This window comes from Megalobrama amblycephala, linkage group LG19 (assembly GCF_018812025.1).
Source record: "Megalobrama amblycephala isolate DHTTF-2021 linkage group LG19, ASM1881202v1, whole genome shotgun sequence".
Taxonomy (NCBI): domain Eukaryota; kingdom Metazoa; phylum Chordata; class Actinopteri; order Cypriniformes; family Xenocyprididae; genus Megalobrama; species Megalobrama amblycephala.
In genome coordinates, this window is record NC_063062.1 from 22,984,089 (window position 1) to 22,998,437 (window position 14,349).

The window sequence follows — 14,349 nt, forward strand, 5'->3', positions numbered from 1 at the left end:
TATTTTGCATGTGACCATTCAGTTACAGAACTGAACGCGTCTGCTCAATTCAAAGTGGGCTGAACGAGAGTCGCACCTAGCTTTGCCCATTTCGCCTCACCTTTGACTGAGCGCCTATTTAAGCGAATTTGTCATTGATTGTATTGTTTTGTTGTTGTTTTTTTTATTAAGAATAATAATGAACTCATCATTAATGAACCCATCATTAAAATGCATTCACGGTCGTTCATAACGTGCGTCCACTGGCGCGGTGCCGTTATGAATGCCCGTGCGGCCGTGAGCATTATACTTTCACATTTGAATTAGCGATTCAAAGCCTGTGCTTTGAAACTTGTGTGTTGACACCATTTTAAAATGACCCCACCATAGCCTTCTTTATTTCTGTTGTTTACGGTGAGGCATATTTCTTTGTGCAGACGGGGTTATTGTTCTTTCATATGGTTCAATATTTATACAATAAACTCTATGCAGAAAGGTTAAGTGATGATAGGGCTATGATGTTTGTCCATGTATCTACACGGTAAATTAAGAAAAAGTAAAGTAATAAGTAGTGAAGTTACTTTTCAAATGCAGTAACTAGTAAAGTATATCTCATTACAATTTACAGAAGTAACTAGTAACTAGTAACTAATTACATTTTTTGAGTAACTACCCCAACACTGCTACTTGGTGCACATCACCACCTATTGGGTGGTTATGCAATCATTTTTTATTCTTAATATTGTTTGATGCTAATTATTAAATAAGATATCACATATATGATATGTATTTTATTATAGAAATTATAGCATAGAAAATGTCTTGTTATAAAGGATAAAAAGCAGATCCATGTGTGAGATGACAATAAAATACATTCATATATTAGAATTTAATAAACAGTTATATATTGTATAATATAACTGTCACAGACACGTCAGGTTCCAACGTCACCCAATCACAGCGCGCACCTTCTCCAGAGTACTGATCACCGCCACCTGCACCTCATCACTCATCTCATCAACAGCACCATAAAACACACACGCACACAGCACTCCACGTCCGGTCTCGTTCGCATACCCTCAATGCTATGCTTACCTCAAGGACTCCTCTTCTTATACTCACCTGTCTCCAGCGTGTCCCTTCCTTCTGTGTGCCTCGTCTGCTGTGTGAGTGTGTCTCCGTCAGCTCCCAAGTTCTCCAGCGATCTCAAAACTCCAGCGTGTATCTACCTGCAAAGAAAAGGACAGTAAATATACCTCACATTACCTGCTCAAGTCTATCTGCAACCAGTTCACTCACCTGTGTGATTCACCCTGCTCTACTGTGGTCAAATAAACAAACTGTTACCCGTTACATCTGTGTCTGTCTCCAGTCTACTGTAACAATAACATTGTGTATATAACTGTAACTATATAACAAATTTAGATACATTAATATAACCATATTGATAATATAACATGCATCTGAATTCCTCTTAAACTAACTAACCCTTTAACATAACCTGCTCCAGAGCACGTTATGTTCAGAGAGCAAGTTGCGATGGTTACTTGCATACCCTAAAAGTTACCTCCGTTTTTGGAACCGAAAGTTGAGGTTATCCGCTTACTTACTCTTAAACATACCCAGGTATGTCACATAACCTGCTTTCTGGAATACCTCCCTGGTTGCCCCGCTTATTTTTAATGTTAGGTAAACACAACTCCAGACAAGACGTCATATATGTGTCTGCATCAGGTCAGTAACTAGTTGGCATGTCTGTTCTTGCAATGTGGAGTAGCAAATAGACTCTATGCACAAACTCTGCTTACTTATTTCCGGTAGAATCTCAGACCGCGTCTTTACTTCTGCTTAGCGCATTCTACAGCGAAGTGTACTACCGGCAAAACTCATTCATAACATTTCTCATTCATAAAACAGCGATTTATAATTTAAGTATTATTATATTATATTATATTATTATATTATATTATATTACATTATATTATAGTTAAGCATTACTAATGGCTTCCAGAAAGTTTAAATATCAACGGCGTGAAGACAGTAGTTCGACTGACCATTGTTGTGTCCCGTAATGTGTGGCCTCCTCAAAGTTCAACTCTGTACTGAGTTTCCACACTTTTCCTGTGGACGAAGAAACACGCAGAAAGTGGATTCACAGCATTCAACGTGAGCGATTTAACATCACATCTCATACAAGGGTCTGCAGTCGTCACTTTATAAGTGATGAACTGATCGAGCCATCGAACCCTAAAGGACGCCGCTTGCTGAGGAAGGGAGCTGTACCAACCTTATTCCAGTGGAACGGCTACTACGTTGCTGAACCAAGGCGCACCGGGGTATGGCAAAGAAGGGAGGATTACACTCCAGTGGATGAGGATCCTGTGCCAATGGATGCCCAGCATCTGGAACATGATTATTGTTCAGTTCCAGAACCCGCGGCAGTTGATAATGCACTGAATCAAACTGAGGATCTCCGTAAAGAGGTGGACCGACTAAGGAAACAGGTGCGATTTGCTGCTTCCAATGATGATGTAAGGTTCTACACTAGGTACGATTTAAACCCTATATGTTTGTGTGTGTGTGTGTGTGTGCAGGCCCGGATTAAGAACACGTTGGGCCCTGGGGCTATAGCAACACCAAGGGCCCCCTTTCATCTGATTGCCATTCCACAGTGTCTTGTACCACAAGAATTTTTTTTTTATTGTTATCATTTTTATATTTTTACAAATTTCATTTTATCAAATCATTTAATATGCACAAGCACACTAAATATTCCATGCTATTTAACATATTTTAAAATATATTTAACATATAAAATATTTAACATATTTTAAAATTGTATTGCATATATTGCTGACACAATAATTCTTTCCTCTGATTAACACAAAATAAACTATTTTGAAGAATGTGGGTAACCAAACAGTTGATGGTCCCCAGTGATTTCCACATTATATTTTTTCCTACTATGAAAATTAATGGGGACCAGCAACTGTTAGGTTACCCACATTCTTCAGAATATTTTCTTTTGTGTTTAACAGAAGAAAGAAACTCATTCAGGTTTAAAACAACTTGAAAGTGAGCATGTGATGACAGGATTTTAATTTTTGGGTGAACTATCCCTTTAAGGACAAGGGTCCGCATGCTAACTATTAGGATGCTGTCACTTTAAGACCTGCACGCGTCCGATTTTCTCAACTCACTTCAGACATAACCAACTGTGTTTATGTAAACCTTTTGTGTATTTGACAGTATTATAGCGCAATCAGACGCGAAAGATGAAGTCCAGTAGTCAGGTGCTGTTTGACAGGCTTAAGTGTGTGTGCACGCTTCGGGTGTGGGGTCAGAAAAAGCGCATCTCAGAACAGCACACGAATGACATGTTTAACTGGCAGGGCTTTAAAGCACATGCAAATAAAGAACTTTTGTGATTGCGAATAAGTGCAGTGTCCCGTGAGTAACTCTACCGCTGTGTTAACATGTGATGTGAATGTGTCGAGGTCGAGTTGTACGGATGGAGGCACCAGCAGAACTGCAACTGATAGAATGTGCTTCAAAGGCAGATAGTGGAGACAAGTCACACGACATTGGTGTTCGTCAAAACACAGTAGGAAAGTTAATTCGGGATTTTTACACGGGTGATGATGATGAGAGAAAAACACTGACATTCTGAATTCAAACGGCAATAAAATCAATCGACTCGTCCCTGTAAATGTTGAAAACTCCTTACGTTTTCATGAGAAACAATTACCATCCAAATAGGGCTTAACTCGTTATAAGAATAATAACTTGCTGCAGCTGCTATCTCACCTTCTTCAACGTGTAAAGCACGCAGATTGGCGACGGTGTCAGTGGGTGAAGATAATTGTGAGCTGCCGCTGCACGCTGGGTCTTCCACTGGCTCGGATGTTTTATGTGAACTGAAGTAGTTAGTTAGTTTTGGAATTTTTGCTGTAAGATTAGCATCCCTTTTCTCCCTTTCAAGCTTATTTTTCCTTTTTTTGCGCACCACTATCACTTTTGTTTATCATTTTGAACACCAGCGAGGCTGAACAAGCAATAAAGGCCAATTTCATTTCCCATTTTCTACATGCGATAGCATAAGCAAAGAGGCGTTTCCCGATGTCATGGCGCGAATTGTAAGGTGATTTTGATTGGACGGTGATTTATCAGTCAGGTACATTTTCCAATCATTTTTTCTTGTTATTTTATTAGACACAAATCAACCACCTTTGACTTGTCAATCTCATTTCCTCCAGCCAATCACGGGCCCCCTCTACCCGCGGGCCCTGGGGCTTCAGCCCCACCTAGCCCTTATGTTAATCCGGCCCTGTGTGTGTGCGTGTGTGTGTATGTATACGTGTATATGTATGTATTACACACACACACATATATATGGTTACACTTTATTTTAAGGTGTCATTGTTACAGTGTAATTATATAATATTAATAGTAATATTAATTAACAACATGTACTTACTATAGTAATAACAGTAAATTATGCAGTATAAGTACTATAGTAAGTACATGTTGTTAACTAATATTACTATTAATATTATATAATTACACTGTAACAATAAATAAAGTGTAACCATATGTGTGTGTGTGTGTTTTCTTTCAAGTAAATAATTTTAGTTTGTGATTTTATGATTTATATGCATTTAAAACATGACCTACATCTCATTTAGGTTCGTGACTTACAGCCATTTAATGGCTTTTTGGAAACTCATTGAACCTGCATCCCACAACATGATTCGTGTGTCAAGAGCAAGAGCAACTACAATAAGGAGTGAAGCTGGAACAACAGGCAGTGCATGGGTAAATAAAGAAATAGAAGAATAAAACTTAACTTTACATTTTCAGTAGAAGCCAACACATTATATGTAAATAAATTGCAAACCTTGTTATTTTTACAGGGTCAGTCTCTGCAGCCCATTGATGAGTACTTCCATCACCTTTGTGTCATCCTTATATGCAGGTTCTGTCAGTGACAAAGAGCTTTTTAAGCAGTCTGGGATTGTGTCTCTGTTGAAACCTGGAATGACGATAATGGTCGACAAAGGTTTTCTTGTTGATGACTGTGTGCCATGCAAAGTCTACAGACCTACTTACCTGTCGAAGCGGGAACAGATGTCGGCTGATGAGGTGAGGGAGACACAGTCCATTGCTCGGCTAAGGGTCCACATTGAGCGTCTCATCCGCAGGGTGAAGCAACACAAGCTATTTGACACTGTCATCCCTCTTTCCATCACAGGGAGTATCAACCAGCTGTACACAGTTGCTTGCCTCCTTGTAAATTACCAAAATGGCCCCTTAGTAAAAGCATGGGCAAAGGATTAAAGATGAGATAACATTGGTTGGGGATTGGATTGGAATTTGGATTTATTTTTGTTCATATAGAAACAATATAAACATGTAAATATAAATAACTTTTGTAGTGTTGCCAGCAATGCAGTAATGTAAACATGTAAATATAAATAACTTTTGTACAGTGTTGCTTGCAACGCAGTAATGTAAACATGTAAATATAAATAACTTTTGTACAGTGTTGCCGTCAACACAGTAATGTAAACATGTAAATATAAATAACTTTGATAAACATTTCCTGTACAGTGATGTTGTGTAAATACAAAAAACTTTGATACATATTAAAACACTATTAAATGATTGTTTTTTGTTTTGTTTTGTTTTTTACATCTGTAGGCATCTTGGCAGGTAAAAGTAAAAAAAGAAATGGTCAGCTTTCTCTCGAATGTTCTGAAACATTCTGATGTCTTTGTAGATGTGCTGGACCATCATGTCATCTTGTGCATAAATGACAAAATCACACCAGTCCAATCCTGAGATCAGCATTTGTCCTTGAACTTGCCAATAGTATGCATGTTGTTGTTTCAGTTCTGGTGTGCCATTGTTAAATTTAAGGAAAGGACAGTCCACGTAACTTTTGACATTTGGACATTTGATTTCTAAAAGATCAAAAACATGGTGCTCTTTAGGGTCAAAAATAATCCCATCAGGAGAGGCTCCCAGCCAAGGTGCATCGGGGTGAATTAAGAATCCACAAGGGTGGTAGTTTACTTCTCGCAGCAGACAGTATTCCTCAATTGCAGCAGATTCCATTTCAAGACCTCTCTTCATGTCTGATGTCTGGCGAGTTCCCTTGTAGATTCTTTCAGCCAGGTGTTCAGCTGACAAACTTCCCTAAAAAGTGACGCTGTTACCCGGGGCTTTCGGACAGAGTGCCAATCAAGCGATGCACTGTGTTCTTTGGTGGCATGCTTCATCTTGTGTGCCATATCCAAACTTACTGCCAGTGACTTCATGTGTGGTTGTTCATGTTTACTATGGACAAACAAGCAAACAGATGTGTCAAGGCTGTAACCAACTAGTGGCAGAGGTGGCGGTGGTGGGTCATCTTGATGGTGAGTAATGTTGTGTGTTGTTGCTGCTGGCTGCTGGTATGACAGCACACTTCCATACTGAACTTTGCCAAAGGCAGAATCAACCAAAGGATCATCACGCGACATCTCGATAGTGGTGACCAAAGGGGCTACAGCACTGGCAAAGACTTTATATGCCTCTGCTACTTGGAGGACTGAGAGGTCAGGCAGCTCACTGGTGACACCCTTGTAAAGGGTACTCCTGAAATTAAAAAATAAAAGTATTAAGCAATTAAAAGTACATTTCCTTAGTTTTAATCTGTCTAATCTTTCATATTTTTCATTTTAGACTTAAATTTTTCAAACGTTTCATTTTATATTAATCTTCTTTAGTAAGAGCTGAAGAATTTGACATAAATAGATGTTAATGTCTTTTATACGATTTAAAAAAAAACATGCCCTTACAATGCTGTTAAAAATCAATTCTAAGCAAATATTGCTCCTTATGGCTATCTGCAATACTTGATTCTAATAGTATAATATAGCTGTTGTAATAATAAAAGATTTCAACAAAAATCAATTTGTGTTCAATTATTTACTTATTGTTTACACTTATTGAAGTGTAAATGCGTAAAAACAAAACAAAATGTAAAATACTACATTGAAGAATTTTTGTGTTGTACCATAACCCCTCAGCAAGCTTCCTCTCTTTCGGTCTTGCAGACAGAACCACCATTCTATTGACAGGACCAGGCTTGACTCCCTATAAAACACACAGGGGCCATACAATTAATAAAATCATTATTACAACAAAATTTGTAATACTAGATTACAGTATTTCTAAATAATCACTGTCCACAGAAATGCTGTTACTGACTAGTCATGTAGAAAAAGTATGTTTCCAAAAGAACCGTGATTATGTTCATTCATAGTACTTACAAAGCTATTAAAAAAATCAACTTAAATTCATTGTATTTATTAATTTATTGCATTTCCAGTAATTAAGTTTTTATATAATTTGTATATGCAAATTCAGTTTAAATTACCATTGTTCTAGGTTTGTGCCAACTCTGCTCCGTTTCAGTACAGCTGTGAACTGGAGGAACTGCACTGATGCCAAGCTGTGAGTAGTGGGCTGTTTGGTAGAGTAGTGCAACAATGTGGTTGCACAGTGCTGTCCCAGCAACACAAGAACAACTGCTCTGTGTCAGTATTACAGGACAAGAGTCCTTTAATACAATCTGTGAATATAATTAAATTAAACAAAAACAAGAATTAGGAATTAAAGTTATATGTAAATAGATTCTAAACATACCAATATACTTTAATTACTACTATCATTAAACTGAAGCACGTATGAACCCATTTACTGACTATGCCTGTCTTTTTACAGCTGTAGAACCCACAAACAACTTTTGTTTAAAACATGCATTTATTTATTTTACATACTTTTGTGTCCTCCTACTCTCAATCTATGGGGCTTCTCTGACTTCCTCATCGACCTGAAACATGTCGCCCTCACGCTGATCTCTCCTGTGAACTGATCCTTACTGGAAACTGAGAAATTACTCAAAGTCAGTAACAATTAGTTTTCCACAATATGTATGTACACTGCACAAACAAGCACTTTAGGCATAAGGAAAAACACGTAAAACTATATGTTTAACTAAATATATTTATATACACGCACATTTGAATTTGGCAGTTGATCACGTGATACGCTGAATGTTCTAATCACACCGGTGTGATCGTACGCTCCTGGGACCAGCCAAGACTGGTCACACCGGTGTGATCGTACGCGTCAAAGGGTTAATACATTGCTAAGCAAAACATATTACTTAAACACATTTTAAGTGCATTCTAACATAGTGGAACTGCTTGTGAAACAAATTAAATGAATAAATAAAAAACAAAAATAGCCCCAATATAAAACTATAACATTATTAAACTATTAAATATTAAGGGGCTTATCTGTATTTGTACTTGATTGGCAGAAGCTTGCCTTTAGCTTTTAGCTCTTCAATTTTAGTGCTGACCTCTGGAGTCAGTGACTCCGCATAACGCTTAGAGTAGTCTAAAAGCTTCTCTTTTTTGAGGTTAAATGGTGGAAGGCTCTTTAAGAATTTTGGACATGCAATTGCAATTTCTGCCAGGGGAGCAGACAGCGCCAGTGTGTTCTGATCCACACCTACAATTTTAAAGGCCTTAGTCATGCTCCCCTGACTCTTGTAGGCCTTCAGAACTTTGTGGTACCTATATACCATATCAGTTGTGTGAGCTGCAAAGAAAACAAGAAAAACAGAATTATCAGCCATTCACTTTAAACGGGCTAGAATAGGACTGAAATTATATATTAAATAGCATTGCTTACTCCCAACTACTTGTCATAGGCAGCATTATAAATGATCAAAAATATATCAAAGATATTTATTCAATGTTATTCAATATACAAAAAGAAACTGGGTTGGAACCAATGCAGTAGACTACAGACCAGCAGAATTCTTTAAATAGTTTAACTTTTTTAAATACCTTTTTTAATACTTGTTCCCTTCCCCCACTCTTAATACAGAAATCGAATGAAACGCAACAAGTGTTTGTGTGTATCGTATCTGCTCTTTAATATATTTATGTCCCCCTTTTTCAGGTAAGCCCCTCAATTTCCTAATATTTGTGTTCATATGAGTTTGAGTGTATAAGATGTTCATGTAATTGTTACCTACCTGTATTGAGGGAACAGAGGATGAGATTGAGTCGCACATGGCAGACGTGATTAGCTTCCGATGCTATGCTACCATTTCATGCACTTTACCATTAAAATATGAAGTTTAAGAGTGTCTAACAACTAGTATGATGAAAATGCAGTGTTATTATACTGTTAAGATAAGTTTGCTGTAATGTTATTATCTCTTTACACTGTTTTATTTTATTTGAGTTTGATCCGTGTATGAGTGAGTGTTAATAATAATAATAATAATAATAATAATAATAATAATACGTTTTATTTATATAGCGCCTTTCCAGAGCTCAAGGACGCTTTATAGTGAACAATTAACAGGGAAGAGATAATACAAGTAGACAATGATGAGAAACAATAATGGAAGTATACAGAAATATAAAGTCAAGTACAAAATTACAAAACAGGACTTAAGAGAGACATAACATTCAGAGAAATATTAGTAATAATGCAGAGTAATCAATTAATCAAATCAGGGGTATAACATTCAGAAAACAGGTGAGTTTTAAGTAATGATTTAAATTCAGAGATATTATTGACACAACAGAGTGAGCGTGGGAGAGAATTCCAGAGTTTGGGTGACACTGAATAACACTGAATGATCTAACACTGAATGATTGAAGAGAGGCGATGCCGAGGGACAACGAGAAGGCCACACTGTAAAATGTAATAAGTAGAGTTAACTTAAAAAAGTGAGGAAACCGATTGCCTTAAATTTATAAGTAAAGTATACTATTCATTTTAAGTTGGCAAAACTAAATAGTATTTGTAGACTAAACTTAATTATCAAGTACAATTAAGTACTGGTGACTCAAAAGCATTAGTTGTGGTAACTTATTATTAGTGTTCACTTTACTAGTAAATTTAAGGAAACCGATTGCCTCACATTTTTAAGTAAGCTAAACTAGCAAAAACGAGTAAAGCAAAAAATGAACTATGTTGTCAAAACATTCATTTTATTGTAACAGTGTCCAAAATCTTAAGCATTTTTAAAACAAAAAGGGTTGATGGTGAGTAAATAAAAACCAACAACAGACCTACAGTAACACGGTCTTGTTTCTGCCATCAGAAACACAAAAACACATTAAAACATCAGTAGGTTTTTTAGTGATTGCAGTTTTGGCTTGAGAGATTTGTGTCCCAGGGAAAGAAAAACCCTTTGAATGAACTCAAAAGTGTTTTTAAGCTGTGAAGGGTACTCCATATTTAAAGCATAGATCAGCCCAAAAACAAAACACATGGCATGTGGAACATTCTCAAGTCCATCCATTGCTATAACACCCTCCAAAATTATTGCTGTATCAGTGACCTCCAATGGCAAACCTTGTGGAGACATCGGGCTGTCCTCTGGCACCACAGTGAGAATTCCTTTCGATACTTGAGGTGCAACGATATAAATGTCCTATAAGAAAGAAAGAAAAGCGATATTAAAATACATTCTTATATTGCAAACGCAAACAAGTGCATGTTCCTTGTAAAAATTTAAACTGCTTAAGGTGCTGTTACTAGCTCTTGAAGTAACTAGTAAATTTATAACCTGGCTTCAGTGGGAATTGTCAGTGATAATTTGGACTTTTTCAGCAAAAGCATCGAAACATTTAATAGCAATATCTTTTAGGTAAAACAGTTACATCCATCCCATGATCGGTTTGGTTTCAAACATTCCTCAAATATCTTCCTTCGTGTTCATCAGAAAGAAATTTATACAGGTTTGTAACAAAATTAGATCCTTTCCCTATTCTTTTAATGTTTAACTTATTTAACACTAATTATTGGTCATCGAAAGGCATTTGTTTTTGTTACTGCTGAAACTGTCTATACCAGCAGAGAGTGAGGCGATAGGGTGGAGAAGGGATGCTGCTAAAACTGTCACGGGACATAGGTAAGGAATGGCTATATATAAAGACCTCTTTGTGCTGAGTAGATGGATTGAAATTGAATTGGAAAAATTCAAGACACTATTCTATATGAGATTTTTATAGTTAGAAAACCGTTTCATCCACATTTTAAGATTTATTTGATCAAATGTTATGTCTTCTATGTACTTTATATAAGATCTCTTAAGTAAACGTAGCGCTGACACAGAAATTGGGACATCTTTCATGTAGCACTTTTTACAGATATTAAATTAAAAGAATACTTACAAAGCATGTTTTGAAGAAGTCTGTAGTGTCTTCCCCAAGAAGGACAGCAAGACCACGGAGAACTGCTGTCCGTCGAGCAGTGACATCAGTGATGTTCTAACAAATAATACATAAAACATCAAGATCAACAGTGAAAACAGATCACTTTAAAGTTGACAAATGGACTTACACTATTGTTTAAAAAAAAAAAAAAAAAAAAAAAAAAAAAAAAAACTACTTACTGCAGACTTCATTTGCATTAGAAGCTCCAAGAGCTTTTTTCCATTTTTTCCATGCCTTTCTTTGATTCGAAAATTTCCAGAAAACGAGAAGTATGATTATCAAGGGCTGAGAAGAATTCTTGCTTGAGGTTTTTGCTTGTGATCCGGTTGAACTCAGCAATAATCTACGAAAAGGAGAACAAAAGAAACAACACATTAAGACTTAAAATATTTTTTTGATTTGATTGGTTCTTGTGTAGCTTCCATGTTTAATCCGATAATGCTTCAATAGCAGAGCTCTCTTTTCACAGAAATAAACAACACTTACACTTCCACTGCATGTCCACTGTGCTCTTCAAAGAAACAAACTTCTGCAAAAAAGTTAACAAAGTATATGGATTAATGGTAACAAGCAATTTGTAAAAACATTATTTTTAGCATCCACTTTAAAAACTTGCATAAAATAATGTTTTCTTTGCAGCACATCTCTTATTTAACTTTTTTTGTTTTACATTTTAAGGCATTAAATTAATGGTTTTTCGGGTCGATTCGTTTGAATCGATTCTTTGCCGATAACTGAACACAACAGAGAAAGACGATCTAAATTGGCTCACGAATCACTAATTTATCCAGTATGGTCTGAAGGCACGTGAGGTGTTTAAAATCAGAATGAGTTTTTAGTCTTAAGAAAAAAACAGTGTCGCTTAGACACACGTGCTTGCAGAATATATAACCTTACACATTATTGTATTTTAGAAAAGAAGGCAAAAATCCTCCATAACGTTACTATGCTCAAATGTTATGAGTATGAGTAACGTTTCACGTGTAAAGAACTTCACTCGTCCGTCACTAATCTGAAAACAGTTGTTTTTATATTGATATATATAAAGGACATCAACACTAATTATAAACTGGTTACTTTTCAGTTGCATACCTTTTCCTTTTACTCAAGTAATTAAGACTATAACTTCAACTAATCATTTACACAATTACTTGTATTTTACTTCAGTAAGTTTTTGTTACTCTACCCACCTCTGTAACTTGTCTGTTGACCTAAAACACGTTTATCTTAAAAGCGAGGCGATTACCAATTATTAGATTGCTAAGAGCAATCCAACGTCATCCATCGATTCTATATCAATATATTAACAAAATACGACTTTTTATAAACTTTGATTTGATATTGTTATTTTGAAATGAAAATGTAGCAGTTAAACTATAAAAAAAAATGAGACTTACCTCATCATGCTCTTATCCAGCCACGTGCAAATTAATGAACCTGCTATCTGAACCAAGTAACTACGCATGTGCAGTCTTCTTCTTCGTCCAATTAATGAGCTCTCACTCCTTTGGAGTATTACCGCCACCTACTGTATATATGGTGCATTTCACAATACTTAAACTTTTAAGTTGAGCTAAATGAACAAGTTGAGTTTAAGCACTTTGTGTGGGGAAAAAGTTGGAATTACTTAGTTAAACTAAGTAATGTCAACAAACGTAATAAAATAAGTTAAGTTTACTTAATCATTTTAGTAAGCTCAGCAATTACATTTTACAGTGCAGAGTCAGAGGAACGTAGTGAGCGAGTCGGAGTGTAGGGGACGAGCATATTACAGAGATAAGGGGGAGCCAAACCATGCAAAGATTTAAAAGTGAGCAGAAGAATTTTGAATTTAATACGGTAGGCAACTGGAAGCCAGTGGAGATCATACAAAATTGGGGTGATGTGAGCAGAACGCTTGGTATGGGTGAGTATTCTAGCAGCAGAGTTTTGAATGTATTGTAATCTGGAAATGGAGCTGGAGCATTACAGTAGCATTACTGTATTGAAAAGAGCATTACAGTAGTCAAGGCGTGATGAGACAAATGTATGGATGATAGTTTCAGCGTCTTTGGTACTGATGAAGGGACAGAGTTGGGCAATGCGACGTAGGTGAAAGAATGCAGATTTGGTTACAGAGGAAATATGAGACTGAAAGGAAAGGGTGGAGTCAATGATTACACCTACATTTTTAACAGTATTGGATGTTTTGATATGAGAACCATCTATTAAACGGAGTAGAATAGGATTGAAATTATATATTAGGTCACATGCTGAATCATCTATGTTAAATTTAGCATCAGCATGTTATCATTTCATTAAATTTGTGTAAAATGTTATATTGTGATAACTGATCGTTATGAGATCGAGATGCACTTTGCATAAAGAGTATTTGAGTACAGATGATCTGTGAGTACAGAGTATAATGTTTAGTATTACATTCATTCTGATTTATAGGCAATATAAATGATTTATTCTGTATTTTCTTTATTCTATCTAAGTTCGTCACACATACAGATGCAAGCTGTTGTGTATTGTGTGTACCAAAATGGATATATGTGCCAATTGATTACTCATCTTTTTATTTGTTTTGTTAACAGGCACAGAATGGGTAATTTTGTGTATAAAAAGACTGCAATGCGTTATATGGGAGTTGGTTTGCATTTCATTGTTATATTGTGGAAAATGTAATAGTTCTTTTACTCCACTCTTAATACAGAGATCGAGGGAAACGCAACAAGTGTTTGTGTGTATTGTGTCTGCTCTTTAATACATCTATGTCCCCCTTTTTCAGGGAGATTGCATTTGGAGGCACCGCTGGGATCGTTGAAGTGAGGCTAGTGTCCTGTAAGTGACCACACATCAACCATTCTACAAAATTGACACCATTGTATGTGAACTGAACTTAGTTGGATGATGACATCACTGTTTACTCCAGTACTGACATAGATAAATGAACTAAATTAATAATTATTGATTCTTACATCGCAATGAATCAATACTGAATTTACTTAAGATGGATACTGACACCATTTACTGACACCAAAAGTTGCTGTGCAGACAAAATTATACACCAATTATCACTGTAAAGCTG

General features: G+C 36.2%; 1 long non-coding RNA gene across 1 annotated transcript; it reads right to left on the bottom strand.

The window, feature by feature from the left end:
• Window positions 1-10,029: 10,029 nt before the first annotated feature.
• LOC125254025 lies at window positions 10,030-12,807 on the bottom strand. The gene is made up of 5 exons (XR_007181581.1): window positions 12,674-12,807; window positions 11,763-11,805; window positions 11,456-11,619; window positions 11,235-11,330; window positions 10,030-10,492 (listed from the first exon to the last, which is right to left on the bottom strand). It is a non-coding gene; the product is annotated as an uncharacterized LOC125254025 (long non-coding RNA).
• Between the last annotated feature and the right edge of the window lie 1,542 nt (window positions 12,808-14,349).